The following is a 21,376-nucleotide window of genomic DNA, read 5'->3' on the forward strand; positions in this document are numbered from 1 at the left end:
TCTTCAACAGCAGCAGGAGTGGAAAGTGCCAGGAAGGGCCCAGGGATCCCTTGAGGAAGCCCTATGTTATTACACCATCTCCTGGGACCTGACACCGTCAAGTCCCAAAGATCATCAATATTTAAGAAGGTTGCGGGACCTTCCCTGGTGGCACAGTGGTTAAGAAATCGCCTGCCAATACAGGGGCCACGGGTTTGAGCCCTGGTCCCGGAAGATCCCACGTGCCGCAGAGCAACCAAGCCTGTGCGCCACAACTACTGAGCCTGCGCTCTAGAGCCCGTGAGCCACAACTACTGAAGCCTGCGTGCCTAGAGCCTGTGCTCCGCAACAAGAGAAGCCACCGCAATGAGAAGCCCGCGCACCGCAACAAAGAGTAGACCCTGCTCGCCACAACTAGAGAAAGCCCGCGCACAGCAACAAAGACCCAACGCAGCCAAAAATAAATTAATTAATTTTTAAAAAAGATTAGGTCCACAACTTAGATGGCAAACAGCAAAGAACGGCAATGTCTGCCTGGCCTAATCCATTTATAGTTCAGGTTAAGATGCAAAGGTTTGAAAAAACCTTCTCCAGAACACAGGAGGCTACTCCAGGGAATTCCCTGGCGGTCCAGTGGTTAGGACTCCATGCTTTCACTGCCAAGGGCCCAGGATCAATCCCTGGTCGGGGAACTAAGATCCCACAAGCCGCGCTGCGTGGCCAGATAGACTAATTAATTAATTAATTTTAAAAGAGGCTACTCCAACGTGTAACTATACTTTCATGTGCTGTTACACGTAAACTTGTGGGTGTGTTACGAAACACTAAATTTGAGGGCTTTTTCTATAGAAAACATTTAAGACAACTTAAATTTTTGATTAGTACCTAAATGTGCCTTGTATATAACAAGTGCTGTTTAATTGTTAGTTATTTCATATCTCAACTATTAAAGAATCTGGATATAATTTCACCTAATGTTTGATTTAAAAATATTTTTCTCAGGCTTCCCTGGTGGTGCAGTGGTTGAGAGCTCGCCTGCCGATGCAGGGGACACGGGTTCGTGCCCCGGTCTGGGAAGATCCCACATGCCGCGGAGTGGCTGGGCCAGTGAGCCATGGCCGCTGAGCCTGCGCGTCCAGAGCCTGTGCTCCGCAGCAGGAGAGGACACAGCGGTGAGAGGGCCGTGTACAGCAAAAAATATATATATATATTTTTCTCACTAAACAAAGAGCTGTAAAGGAATTATGTGTCAATATAATCTTTACAAGAGGCACTTATAATCTATGTAGTTATATTTGCAGAAAAAGTCAGAAGAAATACTCATAGAGAAAAAACAAAGGGCCTTAGGCAAATAAGAAATTAAACATTTTGCTTTTTCAAAGAGAGAAGAAACTTTATTTCCTTCCTGTTGATACCTCAAATGCGGACACTGTGAATGTGGTTACCTTATCAAAATGCAGCATTACACCTGGAAACACAGGGCTCTCAGCACCATATCCTGAGCCCTGCTTGCAGGCACCTGCGGGAGCCTTGGGACCAGCCTGGCCTCCGCCCGCAAAGCCCGTGCTACCCCTTCAGGTGGAGGAGCCGACAAAGAGCAGCTCTAGCTGACGGTGAAAAGCAGGTCGTGTGGCAAAGGAGAATATGAACATAAAACGGGGTGCTTTTTCGTTTCAAGGAGTGTGAAGAAGACAACCTGCCTTTGGTAATAAACCCCTTTATCCGCCACATGCTTTCTAGGATTTCTACTGCACACCAAGTACCCTAAACAACCAGGTGTGTTCTTCCTGCAGTAAAATGAAACGTGGACTCCATGACATGAGATCATGACATGAGATCATTCCACGAGGACGCGGCAGGAGGCGAGGAAGCACAAACAGCCGCGATCTGCCTGAAAGCCCCTCCATGTCCCAATAGCTGCATGTCTGAGATTCCTTTCCAACAGCCCTATTAACCTACTCAGTTCCAATTACATCACTTCTGCTAAAAGTTTCTTAAGTCATCTCCATACCACCTTACCAAGAGATACTAACCGACTTACAATTCAAGATCACTCCTTTGCCTTGTATATAGATAAGCCTCATAAAAATCTGTATCTCTTTCTTTTAAGGGTCAGATATTCGAGGGAAAAATTTTTTGAAGGCAGCGTGGTCAAGGGTATTTGAAACGAAAAGGCTCAGTAAGCCAACAATTAGGGTTAATACTTTGTACTTCGCGGTTCTTCATCTTCTCTAGGACACAAAACTCTTTCAGAATCTGGTAAGACCATGCACTCCCGCCCTCAGAAAAATGAGTGCCGTGATCCTGTGTGCTGCTCAGAGGAAGAGTGCGTGGCAACAGCTGCTACAAACTGATCCTACGTTGTAAATCTCTCAGCTCAGCTCAGGGCACTTCTTCCTGAGTTGTCACTAATCCTTTCAACAGGATGTGGGAACAAAAAAGATGGAACCAACTGGAGGTTCTGAGCACAACCAGGTCAGAGCTCCTTGTCTGAGAAAAGTTCCAAATGCTAATTATCCCTTTATTTCTTAAAATAGTTTGTACAAGAGAGAGAAAAAAAGACAGAACTATCTTTCCACAGTCGCAGAGTGAGCATCTCTTAGGACCCCAGCAGAGAACTGCTTATTTTCCTTCAGACAGAACAGACTTGCACTGTGAGACCCACATTCCCAGGGACAGCGCGGCCCGAGTGGAGCTGGCAGGACCCTGCACCACGGAGGAAACAAGCTGCCTGAGAAGATCACAAGGGAGAAGGCAGGCTCTGTGTCAGTTCTGAGACGTGAAAGTCTATGTGCAGCCCACACACAGGGAGCAAGGAAGACCTGGCACCGCGGGTGCCATGTGGAGACTAAATGGAAAAATTTTATCTTCCCGTTTGCTATGGCTACTGGGGCAGCTAATGAAACACCCGTGTTCACAGTTAGGCCACGTTTAACACAAGCACTGGGGGACTTCCCTGGAGGTCCAGTGGTTAAGACTCCGCACTTCCAGTGCAGTGGGGGAGGGGTCAATCCCTGGTCGGGGCACTAAGACCCTGCATGCCACACAGTGTGGGCAAAAAGCTTAAAAAAAAACACACACACACACACACACAAACACACGAATACTGGACTGAGATAAAGATTTTGGTTCCAAGTGAAGCAACAAATAAAAGGCTCCACAAGAAAATTTGACGAAGTGCTTATTCTTAAAGATCATAAAAAGATTCAGCCCAAAACAACTAAAATAATGTCTCTTCTATAGGACTATATAGTGCCTGCCATATCCTGAAATATATCCTGAAATCAATGTGATAGCCAGGATAAGTAAAAAATCACGACAATTTCAAATTAAAGGAAAATATGATTAAGATACAAAACATATCTTTTTAACTGGGAAATATGTATATAATATAGATTTTATTTGTGTATATGAATGTTTATGTTAAGTAACAAAGAAAAGTATTAAAAGTCATCTGGGGGATTTCCCTGGTGGCACAGTGGTTAAGAATCTGCCTGCCAATTCAGGGGACACGGGTTCAATCCCTAGTCCGGGAAGAAGATCCCACATGCCGCAGAGCAACTAAGCCCGGGTACCACAACTACTGAGCCTGCATGCTCTAGGGCCTGCATGCCACAACTGCTGAGTCCACGTGCTGCAACTACTGAAACCCACGTGCCTAGAGCCTGTGCTCCGCAACAAGAGAAGCCACTGCAATGAGAAGCCTGCTCGCCGCAACTAGAGAAAGCCTGCGTGCAGCAACGAAGACCCAACACAGCCAGAAATAAATAAATTTATTTTTTAAAAAAAAGTCACCTGGAAATCAACATGTATTAATCTTTAAATAACCCAAAAGAAAGCACTGAAGGACAAAGAGAGGAAAAAAGAAGGAAACACATGAAAAGACGCTCATTCGTCATTTGGGAAATGCAAATCAAACCCCAATAGGGTACCAGGTCACACCCACCAGGATGGCTAAAATTAAAAAGATAAGAACAAGTGCTGACCACTTGTTAACAAGGACGTAGAGTGGGAACCATCATATACTGCTAGTTGGAATGTAAAATGGTGCAGCAACTTTGCAAAAGTTTGGCAAGCTGCTCAAAACTTAAACACAGAATTACCACATGACCCAACCACTCCACTCTTAGGTGTATACCCAAGAGAATGAAAACATACATCCAAACAGAAATGAGTAGACAAATGTCCATACACAGCAGCAGAATTCCTAACAGCCAAAAAGCTGAAACAGCACCAACGTCCATGAACTAACAGATAAATAAAACATGTATCTATACAACGGAGTATTTGGGGGCCATAAAATGAATGAGTATGTGATTCACGGTACAACACGGATAATTCTGAAAACATGCGAAGTGAAAGTAGCTGGATACCTATATGTATGCATTCCACCTATAAGAGGTACCTAGAATAGTAAAAACAGACAGGAAGCACATTAGTTAGTGGGACTGGTGACTGGAGGAAGCAAGGAGTGACAGTTGATGGGTGTGAGGGGTCTTTGGCGGTGATAAAATGTTCTGGAATTCAACACTGGTGATGACTACACAACCTTGTGAATATACTAAACACCAATGAATTGGACGCTTAAAAACCCCCAGAACAGTGGAAAACCAACCATACCAGTAACTGCACTAAATGTAAATGGACTGAACAGCCCAGTCGAGCACTGCCTAGAAGTAAACTTACAGCTTTAAAATGCCTGTATTGAAAAGAAAAAAGGCTCATAACAAGTATTATAACTTGAGAAGAAAGAAAAAGAAGAGTAGGCTAAAGCCAAAGTAAATAGAAGAAAATAATAAATCAAAAACAGAAAAAAAAATTTTTTAAAGAAAACAGGCAAACAGTAGGTAAAGTTAAAAGCTGGTTCCTTGGGCTTCCCTGGTGGCACAGTGGTTGAGAGTCCGCCTGCAGATGCAGGGGACGCGGGTTCGTGCCCCAGTCCAGGAGGATCCCACATGCCGCGGAGCGGCTGGTCCCGTGAGCCATGGCCGCTGGGCCTGTGCGTCCGGGTCCTGTGCTCCCCGACGCGAGAGGCCACAGCAGCGAGAGGCCTGCATACTGCAAAAAAAAAAAAAAAAAGCTGGTTCCTTAGTAAGCATTTGAAAAGTTGGTAAACCTGTAGAAAGAATAGAGGGAGAGAGAGAGAACAAATTCCAACATCAGGAATGAAAGTGGAGAAACCACTGTAGATCCTACAGATAGTAAGAGAATATTATGAATAGTACTATGGAAATAAATGTAAAATCTTAAATAAAATAGACAAACTCCTTGAAAAATGCCTAAATTACTTACCAAAATTGACTTAAGAAACAGAACACTCAGGAGAAAAGGGAACCCTCCTACACTGTTGGTGGGAATGTAAACTGGTGCAGCCACCATGGAGAACACTTTGGAGGTTCCGCAAAAAACTAAAAACAGAGCTACCATATGATCCAGCAATCCCACTCCTGGGTATATATCCAGACAAAACTGTAATTTGAAAAGATAAATGCACCCCTGTGTTTACAGCAGCACTACTGACAACAGCCAGGACATAGAAGCAACCTTCATCCATTGACAGATGAATGAATGGATAAAAAAGACATGGTACATATATACAATGGAATATTACTCAACCATAAAAAGAGGGTGAAATAATGCCATCTGCAGCAACATGGATGGACCAAGAGATTATCATATCAAGCAAAGTCAGAAAGAGAGACAAATACCATATGATATCACTTATATGTGGAATCTAAAATATGACACAAATGAACCTATTTACAAAGCAGAAACAGAATCACAGATATAGAGGTCAGACTAGTGGTTGCTATGGGCAGGGGGAGAGGGATGGACTGGGAATTTGAGGTTGATAGATGGAAACTATTACATTTAGAATGGATAAACAAGGTCTTACTGTATAGCACAGGGAACTATATTCAATATCCTGTGATAAACTGTCATGGAAAGGAATATGAAAAAGAATGTATATATGTAAAACTGAATCACTTTGCTATACAGCAGAAATTAACACAACACTATACTTCAATAAAATGTTTTAAAAAAGAAACAGAACACCCAAATAGCCTTAATCTATTAAAGAAATCAAATCAATAATACTCAATCAAAAACTTGCACACAAAGAAAACTACAAACCCAAAGGCTTTCAGTGGTGAACTGTTTGGAAGAAGTTACACAAACTCGGACTTCCCTGGTGGTGCAGTGGTTAAGAACCCGCCAGCCAATGCAGGGGAAATGGGTTCAATCCCTGGTCAGGGAAGATCCCACATGCCGCAGAGCAACTTAAGCCCGTGCGCCACAACGACTGAGCCTGTGCTCTAGAGCCCGTGAGCCACAACTACTGAGCCCACGCACCACAACTACTGAAGCCCGCGCACCTAGAGCCCATGCTCCGCAACAACAGAAGCCACCGCAATGAGAAGACTGCGTACTGCAACGAAGAGCAGCCCCCGCTCGCCACAACTAGTGAAAGCCCACGCGCAGCAACGAAGACCCAACGCAGCCAAAAATAAATGTAAATAAAATAAATAAATTTTTTTAAAAAAGAAAAGAAATTACACAAACTCTTTCAGAAACGAGAGAAGGGAACACTTCTCAACCCTTGTGCCAAAACCTGACAAAGCTTCATAAGAAAATAAAATTACAGACCGATATTCTTCATAAACATACATGGAGAAATCCTCAACAAAACAGCAGCAAACTGAATTCAACAACAGACAAAAGGGACAGCACTTCATCACACTTGATGTCGGGAAAGATATGGAGCAACTGGACTGTTCATGTGTTGCTGGTAGGAGAATAAAGGTCACCGCTGCTTAGAAAACAAGTCAGTATCAATTGTGCTCTGACGCACCACCCAGCGATTCCTGAGAGAAACGAAAAGACATCCACGAAAACATCCGTGCGAGTGTTTACAGCTGCTGTATTCTCAACAGCCCCAAACTGGAGGCAACATACAAGTCCACCAACTAGCAGACAAAAAAACTGTCATATATTTTTGCACTGGAATCCAATGCAGACCCCCTCCCCTAAAAGGAACGAAGAACTGATACAAATAGCAGTGTCAGTATCACACAGACCCTGTGCTTCCTCAAAGAAGCTGGACACACAGAACCCACACTGCATGATCCCAGCCACACACACACGAAATTCTAGAATAAGGCAAAACAATCTGCATCAATAAAAATCAGGTCACTGCGTGGGATGCAGTGGGGTTTTGGGGGTGTGGGGAGGTTAGATTTAGTGCAAAGGGCACTAAATGAGGAGATGGAAATGTATTATCTTGAGCAGCATGGTGACCGAGTTTGTGTAATTAGAAATAGGAACCTATTTAATTTTCTAAAAACAGGGGCAAACTATGGCTCATGGGCCAAGGCTGGCCTGAATGTCTATCTTTAGCCTGTAAGCTAAGAATGTGGAAATCATTCTTCTTTAACGGTTGGAAGAAAAAAGAAATCGAAAGAATACTATTTTCTGACAAGAGAAAATGATATAAAATTCAAATTCCAGATTATGAAAATCTAAAAAAACACAGCCACAATCAGTCACGAAGCACTGCTCTGGCCACTTTTGCACTGAGATGGCAGAGGGGAGTAGTTTAGACCATGTCACCCACACAAAGCCTAAAATGGTTATTCTCTGGCCCTTCGTAGAAGTCTGCTGACCCCAGTTCTGAGACGTGCAAACCGCAACATTTAAGACATTGGCAGTAGCCTGGGTCAATATCCACTTCCTACTCCACACACGTAGATGCTTCTGGTATTTACTAAAAGCTCAAGACTGTTCTAAGGCTGTCATGAGTGCACTCATTTAATTTCACAATAAATTTAGTAATAGGTATGGTTATCATTCCCATTTTACAGATGAGGCGAGTAACGCACAAAGAGATTAAGGAACTTTGTTAGCTCCACATAACAGGTAAGCCTTAGAACCAAGAAAGGCAAGCATTCATCTGTCCAAAATCCTCTTTCTTTACGGTGGGATGAAAATAAAACTTCAGAGAATACCGAGCACAAATTCACTCTAAATGTACGTGGGTACCACTGGAGGGACAGAATAGCAATCACTTTAGGCAATTTCTTTCAATGAAAAGTAAAATTCACTGTGATGTTTTCTTGTCTGAGTGATCACTGCGTAGGTGTATTCAGTTTGTACAAATTCACTGAGCTGTATGATTAAGCAATGTGCCCTTTTCTGTGTGTATTATAATATATCGACAAAAACAAGTTTTTAAAGGGCTGAAGCCTGAGCCTCACTTCAGACCAATTAGTTCAACCTGGATCAATCACACCCCAAACTTACTTGCCCATTCAGAAATTTTTTTTATTTCATGTATACTTAGCTGTTTTTAACACAATTTACAGATTATGTTTTCAGCAATGCTCTGACACCTCACAGGTATGATATGAAAAAGGGTGAAACCATCACTTGCCTCCCCGGCCCAGCACAGAACAGCAGGACCAACACTGCCACCCGCTGTCCCCAGGAAAGGGGGACGAGCTCGGAGGGCACCAGGATACCCCCACCAAAGGGGGTTGACGGGCCCCCCACTAATTCTGCTTCTGTCCATCTGAGACTCACAGTTTCCTTCAAAAGCAAAAAAGTCACAGAAGCGGCTGCCTGTAAAAGGAAGGGGAAAAAATCTCTTCTCTCCTCCCGGTTACAACAGCATCTGAAATTTTATGACCTGTATTTAACTAGGGTCATTTTTTTGTTTTTTTAAAATAAATTAACCTCTCGTTTCAAAAGAAATCATTTAGGAGTAACTGACACAGTGTGTCATAAGGAAGAAACTAGTGTTAAGAGGCCTGCCATCAGCGCTGGGGAGGGCGGGCAGCTCTGCACCGCACCCAGAAGCAGAAGGGCTGGGGGAAGACACAGAAGACAGGGTGACACGGTTGTCTGCGGGTGTCTGACGAGCCAGCACAGCTTGATGAGACAGACACATTCTGAAATATTAAATGCTATTTGCACCTCTAGCTACACACGTGTGAAAAAGCAAACTGTCCAGAACAGCCCACCCGGCACCCCATCTTAAGGACGCGTTGGGTTTCTGTTCTATACTACTTTAGGCGATGCTTTAAAACTTTTCTTTTTATTTATTTTTTTATTTTTGGTCGCGTCGGGTCTCTGTTGCTGCGCACAGGCTTTCTCTAGTTGCAGCGAGCGGGGGCTACTCTTTGTTGCAGTGCGCGGGCTCCTCATCGCGGTGGCTTCTCTTGTTGCGGAGCACGGGCTCTAGGCGTGCGGGCTTCAGTAGTTGTGGCACGTGGGCTCAGTAGTTGTGGCTCGCGGGCTCTAGAGCACAAACTCAATAATTGTGGCACGCGGGCTTAGGTGCTCCACGGCATGGGGGATCTTGCAGGATCAGGGATTGAACCTGTGTCCCCTGCATTGGCAGGTGGATTCTTAACCACTGCACCACCAGGGAAGCCCAGAATTTACTTTTTTATACTGCTAAAATCATTAATTTTATGTAAAGACGACAGAAAACAAAGAGTCAGAGTTAGAGATTCAAACTTCAGATTCTATGAGGGATGAAGATCTGGGCTCCTGATCTCTCAATTCTTTGTAGGGATTATTCATCTTCTAACCGGCTACCTAAGTCTCTGGATGTTTCCTTCCCTGTAAAACAGGACCCGGTTAGCCTTTGAGGGGATCTCCCTCTACCTCTTCTTCATAGCCTCACAAGAAGACTGAGGAAATGAAATGTGCCAAAGTGAAAGTAGATGAGTGATGGGAGAAGCCTGCATCTAAGCTAAGAATATCCTGTAGAACACCCGTTATCTTCAAACTAATTGTTTTTTTATAGGAGATATTATCAATGTAAGTACATTTATCGTGGTGGCTAATGGTAAATATGGGAGAAAATTAAACTAGGAACAAGTTAGTTATAGCCATTTACTGAAACAAAAGGGAAAATCAAAACCTCTTGTTGATAATTCATTTATATAGGACCACATGTGACTATCCAAAAATCAACTGGTTCTTGTCCAAAAGCCTAGGAAAAAAGAGAACTTATGATACGTTGTTAATAACTAAGTACACGTGATTAGATGCAAGCATAAGCCTCACCACCAATATGCAGTTTTCCTCTGGAGAATACAGTCACTATTGACAAACAAAAGCATGTGCAACAGGCCCCCTGGTGTTCACAGCCTTGCATGCTGGGCTCTCCCAAGTGGGGCACAGCCCATCTGGGGCTCGCTCCTGGTCACAAAACTGGGCAGGCGAGGGTACTCCCGCGAGCATGCCAGGTCAAGAGAGGAGACACAGCGGGGCCGAGAGGGCCGCACGGGAACAAAGACCTGGGTCCTACAGCTGCCAGGGAGACTCTGCCAGCAGCCTGAAGGACCCTGTGTCCCTCCCCAGCTAGGCCTCCAGACACGCCGAGCGGGGCCCCTGACAAGCCACGTGCAGACCCACAAAACCGACCGATACCAAATGCAGTTTCAGCTCTTCGGCCTGTGAACTGCGCTAAGCAGCCACAGGAAACAAACATACGGCCCCTCCCGAGGGCGGGCCTGGGGTGGCCACGGTCCCAGCAGCACGGCCGGGACATCAGATTCCTGACCCACAGAAACTGATGTTTAAAGCTGCTAAGTTTTAGGGTAATTTGTTACATAGCAGTAGATGACGAATACAGCATGAAACAGGCAGAAGCACAAACACGAAAAGGAAGGGGGATGATAACCTAGAACAACAAGAGAATCAACTTTAAAAAATCAAGGTCAATAAACTGGGCAGATTCAAGATACAAACACAGGAATATGTTAGGAATAAATCATATTCTACACTTGACAGTACTTGTACGGTGTGTATCACTCAACTCTTAGCAGCAACACAAGTTAAAGTAACCCAGGAACGGATCTGACCTACATGAACAAAGCTACAACTTTTTACTGGGCAACATCAGGACTTCTTTTAAAAATAAATTTATTTATTTATTTTTGGCTTTGTTGGGTCTTCGTTGCAGTGCGCGGGCTTCTCATCGCAGTGGCTTCTCTTGTTGTGGAGCACGGGCTCTAGGCCTGCGGGCTTCAGTAGTTGTGGTGCAAGGGCTTAGTTGCTCCGCGGCATGTGGGATCTTCCCGGACCGGGGCACGAACCCGTGTCCCTTGCATCGGCAGGCGGACACTGTGCCACCAGGGAAGCCCGGCAAGCGGATTCTTAACCACTGTGCCACCAGGGGAGTCCCACAACATAAGGACTTTAATCAAAATAAGGAGATTCCTTATGGAATATGACAAGATTATATCACTTTCTGTAAGAACTAACAAGCAGGATTAGTTAAGAGGAATGGTATCAGAGCCAAGAGACTGGCAGGTACAGCCAGGAAGAGCCGAGTGGATTCTCACGTGTCAAAAACCTGGTAAAATGTCAAATAGACACCACATGCCAACAGGGAAGGGAAGCTCTACTCCATAGATGGTATGAGCCAACTCCTAGCTATTCAGACCTTCAACCGCAGCCTGGCCCCCATCCCCACCATCACACAGAAGGCAGGCGTGCGACACCTGCCCCGCAAATTTTAAATGGGCATTTCTTGTGCTTGATCATCAACTAACACACCCATGGAAGACACGGCCTAAGTATGTAACAGGAAATTCAAGTCCACAAACCACGAATGTGCGCGGTTAAGGCTGGAGAGACAGCCTGTCAGGCAGGAGACTCCAGGTCATCACGTTCACCCCCTAACAGGCCTTCATGATGGGCTCGCCTCTGCCCTCAGGCCTGATCTACTCACTCGCCCCTTCCTGGTGCCCCGCCCTCCCTGCCCTCAGGATCACACCCCTGAACTCGCTGCTCAGCCTACAAGGCCTACTAGGCTCCTACTCCTGGTGTGCTGTGGCCACAGGACTCCTCGAATGGCTGTGCTTGCCGGAGACAACAGGGAAAGAAGGTGAGCAGGTGGGCCAAGCAAGCCCCACAGATGCAGAGTGACAACCAGCCTCTGTGTCGAGAGCCACCAGGCAGGCTGGGGCCCTGTTTTCCCTCCAGCTGATCAGTGTCTTAGATGCTTTCTAAAAGCTACAAACTGGGTTTCAACATGAAGTCTCATTTTAGATGTTGGCGACGAACCAAAATTTAACACTCAGGGGCTAATAAGACTTTGGACTTTGCAGCTCAAATGAATCACATCTCTAAACCACATGGGACCTTCTGCTCTGCAACCCCTAGCCTCTGCTCCAGGGTGTCGAACCCCAGACACCCACCTTCCTGCCTGCAACTTGGGGGGGGGGGTCCGTCCTTCCTCCACTCACCCTCTTAATGGGCTCTGTAATATAAGGGCACTGGCTCAGGAAGCACCCCATGACAGCTCGGTCCACGGCCCCTTCTCACACAGGCCACGTGCTCTGTGGATGTCACAGCGCTTGCCATGGCAACTGCACACACTCTGCGGTGGGGCCCAGGACCGAGGGTCCCGAGGGCATCTGCCCTCCAGCACCCTGGCCAGAGCGAGGTGAGGCAAACAGACCCCCTCAGACACCGATGGTCATGGGTGAAATGGAGCAGCCCCTGGGGAGAGCGGCCTGGAAATTACTGTGGAATCGTAAGCGGGCATTTCTTTCTACGCAGTGACTGTGCCTGCGGAGATTTAAGAGTATGACTCACTAAGGGGTGCAAACCCTTACGTCCAAGGCTACGCGGTACAACGTGTTTATAACAGTTAAATGCTGGGCACAAATGTTCATCCACTAAATCGGAGTATTTGACAATCCCATTGAAAGAAAAAAGCGGTTATAAGAAAAGTTATCGTTGTGAGGAAAAAATGAAAGATATGAAAAAGTGAAATTATATACACAGTATGACTACAACGGCTTAAAAACCACACAGACTCCCAAGTTACATCTCAAAAAGAAAATGGGAGAAAATATACTAAACCCTTTGTCACGGTGTTTAAGTGGTAAGATGGTAGATTTCTTTCTACTCTTTGTTTAGCACAACAGCCTGGACGCCCTGGGGACAGTCAGTACACTCGCGGAGAATGCAGGAGATGACGACTACAGCATGAAACAGGCAGAAGTACAAACACAGAAAGGAAGAGGGATGATCACTCACACGCGCGCGCACACACACACACACACACACACACACACGAACGCCCACCTCCACGCTCGATGCAGGAGCAGCTAGTCAACCCCTCATTCACCTTGTTACCACACGTCTACCCCCAGCCCTAACAGGCGCCCAGGAGTGGATCTACTAGAAGAGAGATATTTCAGACACCGTCTTTGTTTTTAAACCGTGGCACCCCAGCCTCCTGCCTGCACGGGGAGCCCCGTCCTGTCTCAGCTTCCCGGTAGCTGGCCTCACAGTCCAACTGTGTGGAAACGTAGTAGCAAGAGAACGTCTATCAACTCTATCAAAACAAGGGATGAGGCCTTATCGGGAAGGTCCTTTATTTGCTGACAGAGATGAAATCTTGCTCCAAATTTCTACACATCTCAATGTACCAGACAGCTGTGTACTTGGCAGCTATAGTGTGCCGGGGCCCAGAAGCTCCACGCTAGAAATGATGCTAGAGATACGTTCGGTAGATTACTCCTTTCTGCCCGTGGACACCACCGAGTAAGCATCGTTGACGTCTCCCCGCCCCGCACTGCCGTCATGGCTAAGTCAGGGTCTCCCAAAGAGCCGCACAGCTGCAGAAGCTCTTCGTCGGAGGTTTGAGCCTTGAAACAAGCGACGCGAGCCTGAGGAGGCATTCTGAGTGGCGGGGAGTGCGCACAGACTATGTGGCGACGAGAGATCTAAGCACCAGGCATTCCAGAGGCTTCAGGGTTGTCACATACGCCACTGTGGAGGATGTGGGTGCGGCCATGAAGGCAAGGCCACACGAGGTGGATGGGAGAGTTGTGGAACCCAAGAGGGCCGTCTCAAGAGAAGATTCTCAAAGACCTGGTGCCCACTTAAGTGTGAAAAAGATTTTTGTCGGTGGCATTAAAGAAGACACTGAAGAACATCATCTAAGAGATTATTTTGAACGGTATGGGAAAATTGAAGTGATTAAAATCATGACTGATCGAGGCAGTGGCAAGAAGAGAGGCTTTGCTTTCGTAACCTTTGATGACCATGACTCTGTAGACAAGACTGTCATTCAGAAATACCTCACTGTGAATGGCCACAACTGTGAAATAAGGAAAGCCCTATCTGAGCAAGAGATGGCTAGTGCCTCATCCAGCCAAAGAGGCCAAAGTGGTTCTGGAAACTTTGGTGGTGGTCGTGGAGGGGGGTTTTGGTGGGAGTGACAGCTGTGGTCACGGAGGAGACTACAGTGGCCGAGGTGGCTTTGGTGGCAGCCGCAGTAGCGGGGGATATGGTGGCAGTGGGGATGGCTATGATGGGTTTGGTAACGATGGAAGCAATTCTGGAGGTGGTGGAAGCTACAATGATTTTGGCAGTTACAACAATCAATCTTCAAATTTTGGACCCATGAAAGGAGGAAACTTTGGAGGCAGAAGTTCTGGCCCCTAGGGTGGTGGAGGCCAATAGTTTGCCAAACCCCGAAACCAAGGTGGCTGTGGTGGTTCCAGCAGCAGCAGTAGCTATGGCAGTGGCAGAAGGTTCTGATTACTGCCAGGAAACAAAGCTTAGCAGGAGACGAGAGCCAGAGAAGTGACAGGGAACCTACAGGTTACAACAGATCTGTGAACTCAGCCAAGCACAGTGGTGGCAGGGCCTAGCTGCTACAAAGAAGACATGTTTTACACAATACTCATGTGTATGGGCAAAAAAACTCAAGGACTGTTATTTGTGACTAATTGTATAACAGGTTATTTTAGTTTCTGCTCTGTAGAACGTGTAAAGCATTCCAGCGAAGGGTTTTAATGTAGATTTTTTTTTTTGCACCCATGCTGTTGATTGCTAAATGTAATAGTCTGATCGTGACGCTGAATAAATGTGTCTTTAAAAAAAGAGAAATGATGCCACTGTTCACATGAACAGAAGATCCACACCCCAGGGGCCGGAATACGGCAAAAACCTAGTGCTCATTTGTTAGGCATCATTTTACCAATACTGAAAACAAAGATCAGAAAGAAAGCCCTACATTGAGAGAACACATTCCACACTTGAATATGGTAGCTGGTGGACCCAACAGTAAGGGATATAGATTTCTGAGAGTGAAATAAAGTCAAGAATTACAATAAAATGAAAACTCAGCTGCAGAAGGAGCCAAACATGGGACCTGGGAACCGTGTGTAAATACTGTTACGTCTTGGCTGGTGATCTGCTCTGGTTTATTCCAGGAGACACGAAACATCACTAGGACTGGTTAATTCCTTCCCTCCGCCAGAAACGGTAAGATTGGGGTTACTCACGTGATATCCCTTCGCTGATAGCAGCCCTGAAGTAGGCACGCGATCAGGTCACTGATAAACTCCACGTCGTCTCTATGAAGAGCTGCTTCTAACTCCTGAGGAGGAGAAGGGAGAGGGATTGAGAGCTCAGACACGGATGCAGATTTCCTAACAGCCAGCAGCTCGTCCCTTCCAGGTCGCCACCACACCACCACTGCCGTCACCGTCACGGGCCAACTGCCCTCCTTTTTGGTTTTCCAAGAGTTTACTCCCCCACTGCTCCTTACCAAGCTCCATTCCTTTCACCTGCACACACAGACACCTCTTTTTACAAGTCAATGCAGCACAGTCACAAAAGAGCTTAACTTATATTAATATACTGTTTTGCTTTCTATTATTTTGCAAGAGTGTAAAGGGGCAAATATGTAATTACTCAGAAAGTATTCGTTTATTGGAGAGTTTCAACAGGCAAGCCAACTGCAACAGCTTTCCAGAGCCACGCTACCTTGAGAAGCGGCACTAGGAAGTGAGCAAACTGTGGTCCCCACAGGCCCGGGGAGGAGGCTGCCAGCGCCAAGGCCGAGCTGACATCACCTGAAGGGAAGTGAGGCGATGCCGTGCTAAGGGGCTAATCCCAGGGGAGGTGCACGTGCTGTCCTTGGGGTTTAGGTAGAGATGCCAAAGATTTAGCTTGACTTTGCACATACCCTGAACAAAGGTTCGTTGAGGAGCTACAGGGACAAAAGGTGACAGCGTGGAATTTTGGGAGATTCTATTCCCTTCTCAAGTTCCCACAGTGAACCAGTGTTTCCTGAGATGATGGAACATGCCCCAATCACCAGCTCCCGGGATGCAGAGAGGGGCCACGTCTGGTCCACCAGGATGCCGTCCACCCACTATGCAAGCCATTTCCCAAGGGTCCACTACGCTTGTGGTGTGGCCGGCTCATAACCAAAATTGCGAGGGTCTTATGAGTGGTTTGGAAAGCGTGAGGTGTGCCAAATATGCAGCTTCTGTCCTGCCCACACCAAGTACCGGGCAGTGTACACAAGAGGTGGGGATCCACTTCTGCTGTAAAAATGGTAACGGTCTTTTTAAAGCTATTTTAATTGTTCCGTTTATTATTCTATGTTTAAAAGTTTCTAAGTTTGTAAACACGCAATCTGAAAACTTCACATGACAGAAAACTGCTAAACACACCAACTGATAGAAGCGAACAAAATACAAACTACCCTGAGAAGGAAGGGGCATAGACGTCTTGAAAGCCCAGGTGAGCGAAACTCAGAATTCAAAGACAAGGCCCAGCGTGAAAACCTTGCGTCTGCCCTACATACAAATTCGGTAACGATGAGCATGTCTATTACAGTGGCTCTTATTCTTCTATTAGCTTACTAATTCCTTTGGGCAGAGCTCTTTTCTACATTCTACCGACCAAACATAACAAGGATTTGAACTATATTTGGTCAGAATTCATTCATTCAACAAACGTTTCCGGGGCACCCAGCACTTCCTGAGCCCTGGGGAGCTGGAGTCAGCAGGGGGAGTAGACGGGACACAGCACCTCTGGGCCCCGCCTGCCGTGGAGAGGGTGGGAACCGCCCAGCTGCTGCGGCAGAGGGTGGAGATAAGGCCACTGCGGCTCGAGCAACAGCCCAGAGGAGACTCTGAGGGACTTAGCTGAACAAGACAGACAGCGGGAAGGGAGACACGCACATCCAGAGCCCAACAGGAGCACAGGAGGGACAGAGCAAGGGAAAATTCAGGCTCCTACTGAAGCCCAGTCACAGTGGGCAAGACCCCAAAGGAAACCGCAGTAAGAGAAGAGGCTGGACCCTTGAAGCACAAAGTCCCAGGCCACCTCGTTCAATAGATTAGCCAGAATTACTGACACTAGAACCGGAAGGAAAACATCCACAAACCAATGATGGGAATGTGTCATGAACCAAGAATTAAGATTAATACAACCTGTGAATCTGAGGTTTAAAAAGGAAAGAAAACAGTTGCACTGTACTTTCTGCTGGCCTCAGAACCCAGGCTTCACTGGTGACTCAACCAGTTTTCTTTTTTAATATTTATTTGTTTATTTGGTTGTGCCGGGTCTTAATTGCGGCATGCATGTGGGATCTAGTTCCCTAACCAGGAATCGAACCCAGGCCCCCTGCATTGGCGCGCAGAGTCCCTTCCACTGCGCCACCAGGGAAGTCCCCAACCGTTGTTTTCTTAACATTATCAGCAGAAAGTGAAGATTAACGCCTCTATCTACATTTGAAAAATTATTAAATGATCTGTTCTGTCCAACTCTGGCAGAGAGTCTAAATGGCACTGGTGAAAACCTATCCCCAGTGAACCTGGGCTTGCCTTTCTGGCACAACCATAATCTAGGTAGCCACTGGGAAGGCGGTTACATATGAGGCTGTGCACCAGGGATGCTGAATCAGCTCTTCCAAGGGGAACTGGACAGGCTTGAAATGTCTCTCAAATGAGTACTGAGAGGAGCTCTGATATTATGAATGCAATCCCACCCCCTGCCTCCCATTTCACCCATGGGATACGGTGACTCACAAACAGTAACTCACAAAATATACAATTGCTTTTCATATTTATTTCTATGATATTATGCTTCATAAATCAGAAGCTACCTAGAAAACAAACCAAAATAGATGCAGGCCCCTGGTAACTTGTGAGGTGCACTTTTCCCTCTAGCTCGGCAGGGCTTCACCCACACAAGTGGTGGACAGTCCGAGGAAGAAGGCACTGCCTCTGGACAGCCCGCTGTCCTCCCCTGCAGCTGCCACACGGTGACCAGGGCACCGGGCGCAGCCTCGGCACTCATGGCCCTCGGCCTAATGTTACAGAGAGACAGCAGAGGAGAAACAGGAGAGCAATTTCAAACCCGCTGAACAAAAAAAAGTGCCGGCTTATCGGTTAAAATGTTCTCACTTCAGTGGACAGAGTTTCAGATTTGCAAGGTGAAACCGTTTTGGAGCTGATTCAGAACAATGTGAACATACTTAACACTCCTGAATTGTGCACTTAAAACGATGCTAAGTTTTGTGTCTTTTACCACAATTTATTATAGGAAGAAAAAACTTTATCACATTAAAAGTTTCCCTGTGCAGGGGTTGTTGTGATGATTTAAATGAGGCAATGCTTATAAAAGCCAGACCAGCCTGGCACACGCAAATGCTCTACAGCATGTGAGCACGGCAATTATCTCATCTTCCTTAAGTGGTGGTGTGTAGAAAAAAGCAGACTGAAGAGATAGAAAGCAGTCTTTTCAAAATTCAGGTTTCTGAACAACAGAAATTCAAACTCTTAATACACGGCCTGTGTGCATGAGCCAATAAAACCATCTCCAGATCCAGTTATTCAAAGCCTTACCACATACGCCTTCAGCCGGGAGCCTGAGGCTTAGGCTAAGGCAACGAGAAATAAACACCCTTCAAGCGCCCCACCCCCACTTTCCTCCTCCCCTTTTGTATTTCCTTTTCACTGTGGGCACTGAGCTGTGAGGACAGAAATCTGAACTTTAACAAGATGCTCTGGGGCGGGGGCGGGACGAGAAGGGCTCCTGGGCTCCCGCTCTTCAGAGGGGCCGGAGGAAGAACAGGGCTCGCCCTCTGTGCAGCTGGCGGCACAGCTCATTAGGGACGGGCCTGTTCAGCACCGGCACACGGCCCTGCCCTCGGGACCCGGCGGTGGCTGCTGGGAAAAGAACCCCAGGGTGAGCCAGGGAGGGAAAGGGGGCCCTTAGCCTATGTCGTGGAAACTCTTCGCCACAAACAGGGAGAACGTCCAGAAGAGACAGCCAAGTGCAGCACAGGGAACACAACTAACTCCTTCGACGCACGGCCACCACTTAGCACCTGTTCTCAAATGTCACTGCAGGGACTTTCTACTGTTTGATCTGCTCCTGAGCGCCGTAGAAGTCTTCTTTAATCTTTTGCGAAAGAAGGTGGTAAAGAGAGAACAACTTTCTTTCCTTCAACTTCCAAGGAAGGATGAAGATCACAGAGCTGCACCCTCCGGGCACAAAGATCCTGCTGAGTGTGCCAAAGGAGGGAAAAAGGGCTAAGGAAAACAGCCATATGTGCTGTATTTGATTTCAGAAGGTTACAAATCTTTCTCACCTGCACAGGAACCAACTGCAAGGCAGCAGGGGTCACAGTCAAAGGCGGGGGGCTTCTGCGTGGGCCCCAGAACTGCACTCACACAAACGAGATGCACAGCAGGCCCTCCGAGGACCATCCCAGCTGCTCTCCATGAGAGACCGCCTGGAGAGCGGGCTCAGCCTCCAGAAGGCCTCCCTGACTCTGGCAGCTGATGCTTTCTAACTTGATATAAATTAATTTAATCCCAAAGGCTGCCCGGGCCAATTCAAACCGTGCGGTATACATCAGCCCAAGCGGGTTACCGCTGAGGATCCCCGAAGTGCTACCCCAACGTCCTCCCCGTGGCCGGCAGCTCTGCACCGCGGCTTCCCTGCAGACACACCTTCCTCTCGGCAGTCCACAACATGGCTGTCACTGGCTGTGATACTGGGGAACAACAGAAAGGAAACCACAGAGCTCCCCTCAGATAGGACTGCTACCCTAGAATATTAGATTACTGCAAAATACTAATCAAAGCAATAAATGTGTAAACCTACAAGAAATTGATTTTCTAAAAAGGTATACATTACCAAAACTGACTCCAGAAATTTTTAAAAAGGCTCAGAACTTTCATGGATCTTCTCCCACAAGAAAGCCCCCACGATACACAAATAATTCCTGAGCACTGAAGAGATGGAAGCTTCGCAACACGTCCACAAGCTGGTGCTGGATGAGCAGGGCCCTGCGGCCCCTACAAGCCTCAGACCCAGGTCGGCGTATGGACGTCATCGCAAAGACTGTGCCCCTCGGGTCCCACGGCGCATGGACGTGGCACAGCTTCCTAGAAAGCCGGGTTTACTCTGATTGTTTTGTTTTCATCGTTGTTGCTTGTTGTTTCGAAAGAGTTTTTTAACTGAAACAGGAGACTTCATCAGACAATTTATGCCAAAGCTACTTCAGACAGTAGACCTCTAGACCCCTGAGGTTAAGCAACCCTACTCCCTGCTCACCACTGGATTGGCTGGAAATTATTTTATGTGGAGCCAGTGAAATGTGGGTAGAGAAGCAACAGTCAAGTCTGGAGGGTTAATTTGGGCGCGGTTTGCAGGACACAAGGTAAGAGAGACCCAGGGTGAGAAGGTCCCAAGCCCAGCCCAGGGAAGACGTCAAGGGGCCAAAACCAGGAGGACGTCAGTGAAATGGAAAGGATGGGGTGAAACGGGAGCGTTTCAGGAGCAGAGTCAATGAGATTTTGCAACTAACTGTAGGTAGAGGGCAAAGGACAGGAAATTTTAGGTAACAAGTTTTAATCCTGCGTCTCCCACCCCCCAACAAGATTATGGGATCACTAAGTGATAAACAAAAAAGCTGAAAGGAGGCCAGGTGGGAGGGACAGAGATGACAAAGTTTAAACTGGGAAACATGCTGGTTGTTGGTATGTGACCACAGCTTGGTCTCCTGAGAGCAGCACAGAAAACTGCAGGCATGACTTGGGTGTGTGGGGCCCTCCTGACCGGTCCAATCAGCTCACCCCTCCGTGGTCACGTGACAGTGTGTGTGTGGGGGGGGGGTGTCCACAAGTGAACGGTGTCCCTGCATCTGAAGACACGCTCCACGCCAGGCTCTCTGTCTAGTGCTGAGGGTGCCAACAGGTCTGGGGACGCCCCCTCCGGGAGCCTCACATCTGGGAGGGGCAGGCAAAACGAGCAGTAGTCCCCATTCCCAGCTGTGGCTACAGACAGCAGTGACTAAGAACGAGCACTTCACGAGCACCTGTGCCAAAAGCCCTCGGGCCTCCGCAGAGGAAGGGCCGGAAAGAGCAGAGAGAAAACCAAAGACAGGAGCCCCTGGGAGCAACCAGGCTAAAGGATGAATGTGTGACTGAAGGTTTGCAGAAATGCCTGCCATCGAACAACGAGGAAATCTGGATGTCGTTATAACTGAAAAAATATTTCTGAATTCTCACTGGGAAAAGATAAAGAATGTTCTAACCAATCTGCATGC

At 47.0% G+C, this 21,376-nt stretch overlaps 1 protein-coding gene and 1 pseudogene across 1 annotated transcript in view; one reads left to right on the forward strand and one right to left on the reverse strand.

The window, feature by feature from the left end:
• The window catches only part of CECR2 (CECR2 histone acetyl-lysine reader), a 65,912-nt gene extending 50,518 nt beyond the window's left edge, over positions 1–15,394 (reverse strand). Inside the window, exon 1 of the mRNA XM_024733411.1 lies at positions 15,303–15,394. The gene's annotated coding sequence lies outside the window, so the exon portion shown is untranslated. The remainder of the gene's footprint in view (positions 1–15,302) is intronic.
• On the forward strand, positions 13,591–14,553 carry LOC112391875 (heterogeneous nuclear ribonucleoprotein A1-like; annotated as a pseudogene).
• Positions 15,395–21,376: the final 5,982 nt, after the last annotated feature.

Source organism: Neophocaena asiaeorientalis, unplaced genomic scaffold (assembly GCF_003031525.2).
Source record: "Neophocaena asiaeorientalis asiaeorientalis breed wild unplaced genomic scaffold, Neophocaena_asiaeorientalis_V1.1 scaffold150, whole genome shotgun sequence".
Taxonomy (NCBI): Eukaryota; Metazoa; Chordata; class Mammalia; order Artiodactyla; family Phocoenidae; genus Neophocaena; species Neophocaena asiaeorientalis.